General features: G+C 44.7%; 1 pseudogene; it reads left to right on the forward strand.

Annotated features, from left to right (window-relative positions):
• Positions 1-6366: 6366 nt before the first annotated feature.
• Positions 6367-6800, forward strand: LOC109388731 (oligosaccharyltransferase complex subunit OSTC pseudogene; annotated as a pseudogene).
• Positions 6801-6962: the final 162 nt, after the last annotated feature.

Raw genomic sequence — 6962 nt, forward strand, 5'->3', positions numbered from 1 at the left:
GAGGGCAGTGTCACTGGCCCTCATATGTGGGATCTGAACCGGGGCCCTCTGGCGTCCCAAGCCAGTTCTTAACCATCGTGCCACTCGGCCGGCCCCTGTTATGAAGTTTTAAAGGCTATGCCAATATTATAATATGAAATGTGGGAAAGGATGAAGAGCAGCAGAAAAGGAAGCACCTATGAAAAGATAGGGAGCATATTGAAGCATGGACTAGACTGGTATTGAAGACAAAGGTTATCATAGTACTTTTTCCTGCTTACCTATACTGATGCACCAATGATGTAGAGTGGCATTTTCTTCTTAGTTTTTCATTTCTTAAAGAAAAATATACTCCATTTCTCCAACTATAATATGAGAGGACGTAAATATTTTTTACAACTCCCTTAATAGCTTTTGGAGATAATATTTCTGATTTTCAGAAATTAATGTAAAATCAGGAAGCAAGATCTCCTAGGCTGAGAGCTCTAGACACCTGGCCAGCTTTACCCATGGTGCTTTGCCTTTCAATAGGGTGTGCAACGGTATATTACCTCAGATACATATGTAAGATTGCTTCCTGAACAATAAGACACATGAAAGGAGCAGAAATAATTTCTCTAATTAAAAAAATTTCCTATTGAACATAGCAATGAAAACCTAAGCACTGCTCCATTACTTGTCTAACTTCTGCCTTAATGCAGAACTGACCATAACAAGCATCGCAGGCCTTTCGGTTGGTTATTGAACATTACAGATTTTCTTATATTTCCTTTGTTCACAGACTCTCTTCTAGAGCTATGCTGCTTGCAGAGTCACCTGGGAAGGTGCGGAGGAAGGAGGAGCCCTCCATCCCTCCTTGAAGACTGGGGCAGCTCTGCCTCGGTGCCATTGCCCAGATACTCCCTTTGCCTAGAACCCTCTTCCCTGAGGTCTGCCTGGCTGACTGCCTTGCCCACCCCCCTAGTCTTCCGCCATCTCAAGGAGACCTACCCTGACCATCCTGTAATACTGCAGCCGGCTGCTGTCCCCAACCTCAGGAGCTCATCTCCCTTTCCCTGTTCTTTTGTTCTTTTTTTCCATAGCAAAGGTCAACTACTAAGTAAGTAATGCTAATTATGCCTTATCTTTAGTGTTTACTGCGTATCCCTCCCCCACTACATTGCAAGCTCCTTGAAGGCAGGCATCTTGATCTGGTTTGTTTTCTGACCTATCCCAGGTGCCAAGAGCAATTCTGGGCACTCAGTAGGCTCTCCTTTCATATTTTTAGATTAAAAAAAACAAACAAAAGGAGTTATCCCAGAGGGCCGTGAGTCCTTTGTGAAAGCTTGGAAGATGGGTAGCCTTTCCATAGGAGAGAACAACAAGTAAGATAACCCGATTAGGGAGTGACATAAGCAAATGTTGGAAGATAGGAGCAAGTAAATCATTTGGGAGGGCCNGAGCTCTTAACCAACTGAGCCACTGGGCCGGCCCAGGAGTTCATCTTTTTATTGCTTTCCAGGTTTGTTGTCTGCACTGCCCTCCCCCACCTAACAGAATGAAAACCGCCTTTGGGCAGTAGCTACACATTATTCCCAGACTCTACAAAAGGAAGTGTGTTCTGGTTCCAAAGTGCTGCATCAACATCTGACTTTTCTTTCTCCTTTGGTGCCATGTCAGAATCATCAGCTGCCACCTGTGTGTTGTCAGGGTGTGAACCATCCAAACCTGTACAGAATTTTTGTAAGAGTTTATTTGAGCCAAAACTGATGACAATTACCTGGAAGTAAGATCTCAAATGGTCCACAGAATGACAATTTTGCAGTTCCTTTTACACATTTGAAATTAAGGAAGGATCTAAGGAAGAGTACATGGAGGTGGAAGAAAGCACGGTGAGGATTGGACTACAGAAGAGTTAAGATTATGTGCTCTCTGGAGGGTGGTTACTTACTTCAGAGGTGTGTTAACCTAGATGCACAAAAACAATGGGCAGGGCTTGCTTAAGGCAAAGGTAAGCCTTTTACTAAAGAAGTTATATGCCTGGGGCATGTCTACCCACCATGACCTGTCCAGTTAGGAATGTATGATCGGATCATCCTGTGAGGTTTCTTGTTGTCATTGGACTTTTTATTTACAGTTTTATTAAAGAAACTCTTTTTCGTCCAGTGTTCTACTACTGAGAAAAGTCTCACACCTGTCCCTCTGTCCCCTCCTGCTCCCCCCGCCCCTCCCTGCTGCCAAACCTTCTAAAACACAGACCTCCGTGCCCCTGCACCACCCCCCAGCTCTGCATTGTCCTCCTTTGCTCCCAATCACCGCAACGCGTACGCGCGCGCGCGCACACACACACACACACGCACACACACATACCTGGGATAGCCACGCCCCTCAGGTGTCTTCTTGCCATTCTTGGGGCTGAATTAAAGTGTCTTTCTGTAGTAACTCCAGGCCCAGGGTTCCCAGCCAACAGATCTTGCCTGTCCTGTTAGTGGAGCCCAAGCATGGCAGTTCAGGCAGCTCCTAGGGAGCCCCTAGAGATGCATGGGGCTTCTAGAGGCAGCAGGGCAGGGAGGGGTATGAGGAGGGGCTGGGGCAATAGCCAGAAAGAGCTTTCAGGAGCAGGCTGCAAAGGGTCCCCCACAGAGCGGATCTGGGGCTTCTAGATAGCTCCTGGGGAGCCTGTGGGCAAAGATGCTGCCGCTGGCTTGCCACGGATGAGTCAGGCTTCGAAGGGCTGGAATGGAGCTGTGCCCAGGTAGCAAGACAACCTTGTCCCTGCCTGTTACACAGCTGTGGTTATCAATCTATGGGTGAGTATGTGGATTGTGTAATAACAGGAGGGGAAAAAGCAAACCCAGTAAAACAGGAAACCTCGGCTTTGGTGAGGAAACAAATACTGGCCACAGTTGATGATGTGATCCTTCTCTTCCCCTCAACAGCTGTTGCCAGGTGTGGCTGGGCAGGGGTTAGCAAGCCACTGTTTGTAACTCAGGAGGACCCACATTAGAACTGAATGGGAAAACTTGACATAGGCTGTTCGGGTCACACTGTTTAGAGATCTTTCTTATGAAAGAAAATACATTTCCTGTGAGTTATTACAGTTAAGAATATTTATTTTTGACACCAAATGTCTAAATTCCTCTGCCCTTTAGAGATCATTTCATCTTGTACGGTGTGCTATCTCAGCAGAAAAACGTTTTCTCCAAATGTGTCAGTTCTATTTTTAAAAAGGTTCAGTGACCTATTTCTGTAATTCTTAAAGACACTGAAAGAACAGCAGTCTATTTAGGCTCAGCTCTGTCACTGAGAAGTTACCCCGGCCAGGTGTTGTTTAGAGAGGTACCATCTTGCTTTGTAGTAAAGAAGCATAAATAAGAGTATTGTCAGAGTGAGGTCGTGAGAACATAAACACATGCAGACACAGACACACTTCTCCATTTTTGAACAATAGTGTGATGACTGTAGTCCAGCTTTAGCTAAAGTCAGACATTAGAAGATTGCTTAACAATCAACCATTTCCTGGACAAAGAACTTGAAAAGACAATGTACAAAAGAACTTCAATTCATCGACTAGTACATGGAAAAATGGCTAGCTCCTTTAGTAATTAAGGAAATGAAAATGCCACTTTCCAAAACTAACCTGTGGTATAAAGAGTCAGGAATAGTGATTACCCTGGGTAGGGTGAGGGAGGATGAAAGGGGTCCTGACAGGGGCTTCTGGGGTTCTGGGAACGTTCAGTTTCTTGATCTGGGTGCTGGTTACTTACTTTGTGAAAATTCACTTATGATTTGTGTGCTTTTCTGAATGTATGATAAATGTCACTATCAAGTTTATATAAGAAAACCAACTCATTTTCTACCTATTAAGTTAGCAAAAAAAATTTTTTTTGTAGTAATAGAGCAGTTGAAGCCGTCATGAAGCTGGAATTTTCACATATAGCTAGTTCCAGTATATTAATACAGCCCCTTTTGGGGAGAAATGCAGCAATATGAATTTAAAACTCTTAAAAAGCGTTCATATTTGTTACCTCAATAATTCCACTTTTGAGACTCCGTCTTAAGAATTAGTTATATCACTTCAACCTTTGTTTGTCATTTTCTAACAACACGTACAGATTCCTGACATGCAAGGGGCCCTCTGGGGCTGGTCCTCGTGCTGTCCCTAACCTTCCGTTTCATCCCAGCTTACGCTGTGTCACGCCAGGCTCTCTTCCATCCACCGAGACGTCTCCCTGTACCCACTCTCCCTGTACATTCAAACCCTATCCCTCTGGACCAGCCCTGTTGTGAGCGCTCACACACCTCACAGACCTTGTACTTGATCCCTACTGCCACTAAGTACTTACAGTGCGGTCCTCAGGGTGTGGGCTGACTGTCTTCCTTCCTAGACAACGAGTTCCCTGAAGATAGGGACTGCATGTGTTCTGCTCTCTGACATATAGCTAACAGCGGGCCAGTAGTAGGTGCTTAGATTGTCAAGTTAATCACTATATTAATGAATGTAAAGACCAGTTCAAATGTCCACTTCCTTCATGAGCTCGACCTTCAGCCTCTCCAGCTGTGTATTTTCTTGTTAGTCATCATCTGAAGTAACAGGTGAACTTTGCGCTTCCTGCTGGCACTGTCTTTTTCCATGATTCTTCTTCATTATCTGCATCTTCATCTTATGTCCCTTGCTAATTGAAGGCTCCTGGAAAACAGGGACTCTCGTTTTTTACATTGTTCACAACTCCAATCATGAAATTTTGCCTAGCCGGGACTCAAAAATTGTTGGCTCAGTGGTGGATTAATCACTTATTTACTTACTTAATGTCTATACTCCTGCATTCTACACACACATTACTTTTTCTACAGTAGAGTAAAAAAAAAAAAAATTATCCAGTTAACAAATCTTTTCAGCACCTCAGAGTCTCAGCCATGCAGCCAGTGCTCCTTCTCTAGGTGCATTCTATTTCGTTCTGCAAAGTTCTTGACTCTAAAGATGTGAAAGCAGAGCATGAAGGAGCTCTAAGCTTTTGGCCAGAGACAACAGAGGCAGTAAGAGGCTGGAGCAGTAGGAAAAGGGAAACAACAGGAATAAGTGCTTGCAACAAATGATTTAGGTAGAAAAAACTCAGAGCTCTAAGAAACTAAATGAATGATGGGCTTTGAGCTTAAGCCTTTATTCTGTATAAATTTGAACTAAAATCTTAATCCTGTATATAATGTGTGACCTTAGGGAAATCACTTTTCTCTCCAGGTGAAATGGCACAAATGATGCCTATCTTGCGAATTGTTGATTCATATGGTAATATAAAGACATTTCTGTGTCCGCTCAAAAGGGTTATGCCAGTGCTGTTACCTAAATGGTGGTTGAGGACCGAGAACTGGAGTGAGACAGCCCGCAGATGGTGTGGAAGACCATAGACAGGAGCATTGCAATAACATTTATAATAACAAAAATTATAAATAACAAAAATTATAATAGCAAAACATTGAAAGCAATTTAAAAGTCCAACTGCAGAACAATGTGAAGATAAGCCCCATTTTACAGATGAGGGAATCGAGGCACAGACTGGCTGAGTAACTCGCCCAAGTATGTACCGGAAGGACGTGAAGGTGCAGGGACTCCTCTCCAGACTCCATCACAGCATCAGGTGACTTCAAAGTGTGAATAAGGGGCCGGTCGAGTGGTGCGTTGGTTAAGAGTTGGCTTGGGATGCCAGCTCTGATCAGCAGGGCCCGGGTTCGGATCCCACATTAGGACCAGTGACGCTGCACCCTCTACAGCTAAGATGGTGAACAACAGCTCGGCCTGGAGCTGGGCTGCCGTGAGTTGCCAGCGATAGCGTAGGCTGCAGTGGGGCTGGCTGGCAGTGGGCGTGCGCTTTCATGAGCTGCCGAGAGCGGTGGCCCAATGGCCGGAAAGTGACTGCCTCACCCGGGAAGAGTGCAATGATAATACCAACATGGACCAGTGAAGCGACGTCCTCCACAACTAGATTGAAGAACAAAAGGACAGCAACTTGTCTGTTCCCCTTTCCTGATTCCCCAACACTGTTCCCCTCCCCCCAACTCCCCAATAAAATCTTTAAAACAATAACAGCAACAAAAAGTGTGAATGAGGCTGGAAGAGCATGCCTAGGAGACTGTTATTAGAAAGCCACAGTGAAGTGGCGGCGATGAGGCAAAGTCAAACTGCAGGGCAACTGGTGAGTCAGTGAGAGGTGAAGAAGAGAGACGGGCAGGGACTGTTTGATGAAGCAAAGGGGTGTTTGCAGTTTCACAAGTGTATTTGTTATATTCTCCATATTAAGAAGCAATTGCCAGTTAATACTTTTATAATTTTAGTGTCTTTAAAAAATTACCTTAGCTGTTTCTGGGTACCATGTGGGGCTTAAGGTCGAGAGCGCCCTTGTGGCCACCAACATGAAGACTCTGTACCAAGTCCCGCTCTTGATGCTCCAATGTCCCCACTGGAAGCTGAAGAAACCGTCCTGCGCACACAACCATGACAGGTTATGCTCTGGTGGCGCTCTGGTGGTGGTATCTTACTTCCTCATCACAGGAGGTATACTTCATGGTACTGTCAGACCTCCCAGTGTTGGCTGTATAACTGATGAAAATGTGCATCAGAAGCCAATAGCTTCCTTGGCCTACAGAGTAGACAGATACTATTGTACATCATGGGAGGACTCGCACCCAGCTTCCTGTGTACAGTGGGAGGTTTGGGTTTCATAACCCTCCACCAATCGGTCCAAAACTCAATGGATTTCTTCTATTCACTGGGTTTGGTCTTATTGAGTTTTTTCATGTCTAGAATATTTATGAGAATGGAACTGCCGGGCTCTCTGAATGGTTAGAGTGCCTTTTAAGAAGAAATCAGTGGGTGATGGACTTGCTCCTGTTATGAAGTTTTGTTTTTTGTTTTTTTTTAATTGGGGAATTGGGGGGATGGGAACAGTGCTGGGGAATTGGGGGAAGGGGAACAGACAAGTTGCTGTCCTTTTGTTCTTCAGTCTAAT

The sequence above is a fragment of the Hipposideros armiger genome, unplaced genomic scaffold (assembly GCF_001890085.2).
Source record: "Hipposideros armiger isolate ML-2016 unplaced genomic scaffold, ASM189008v1 scaffold_205, whole genome shotgun sequence".
Lineage (NCBI taxonomy): Eukaryota > Metazoa > Chordata > Mammalia > Chiroptera > Hipposideridae > Hipposideros > Hipposideros armiger.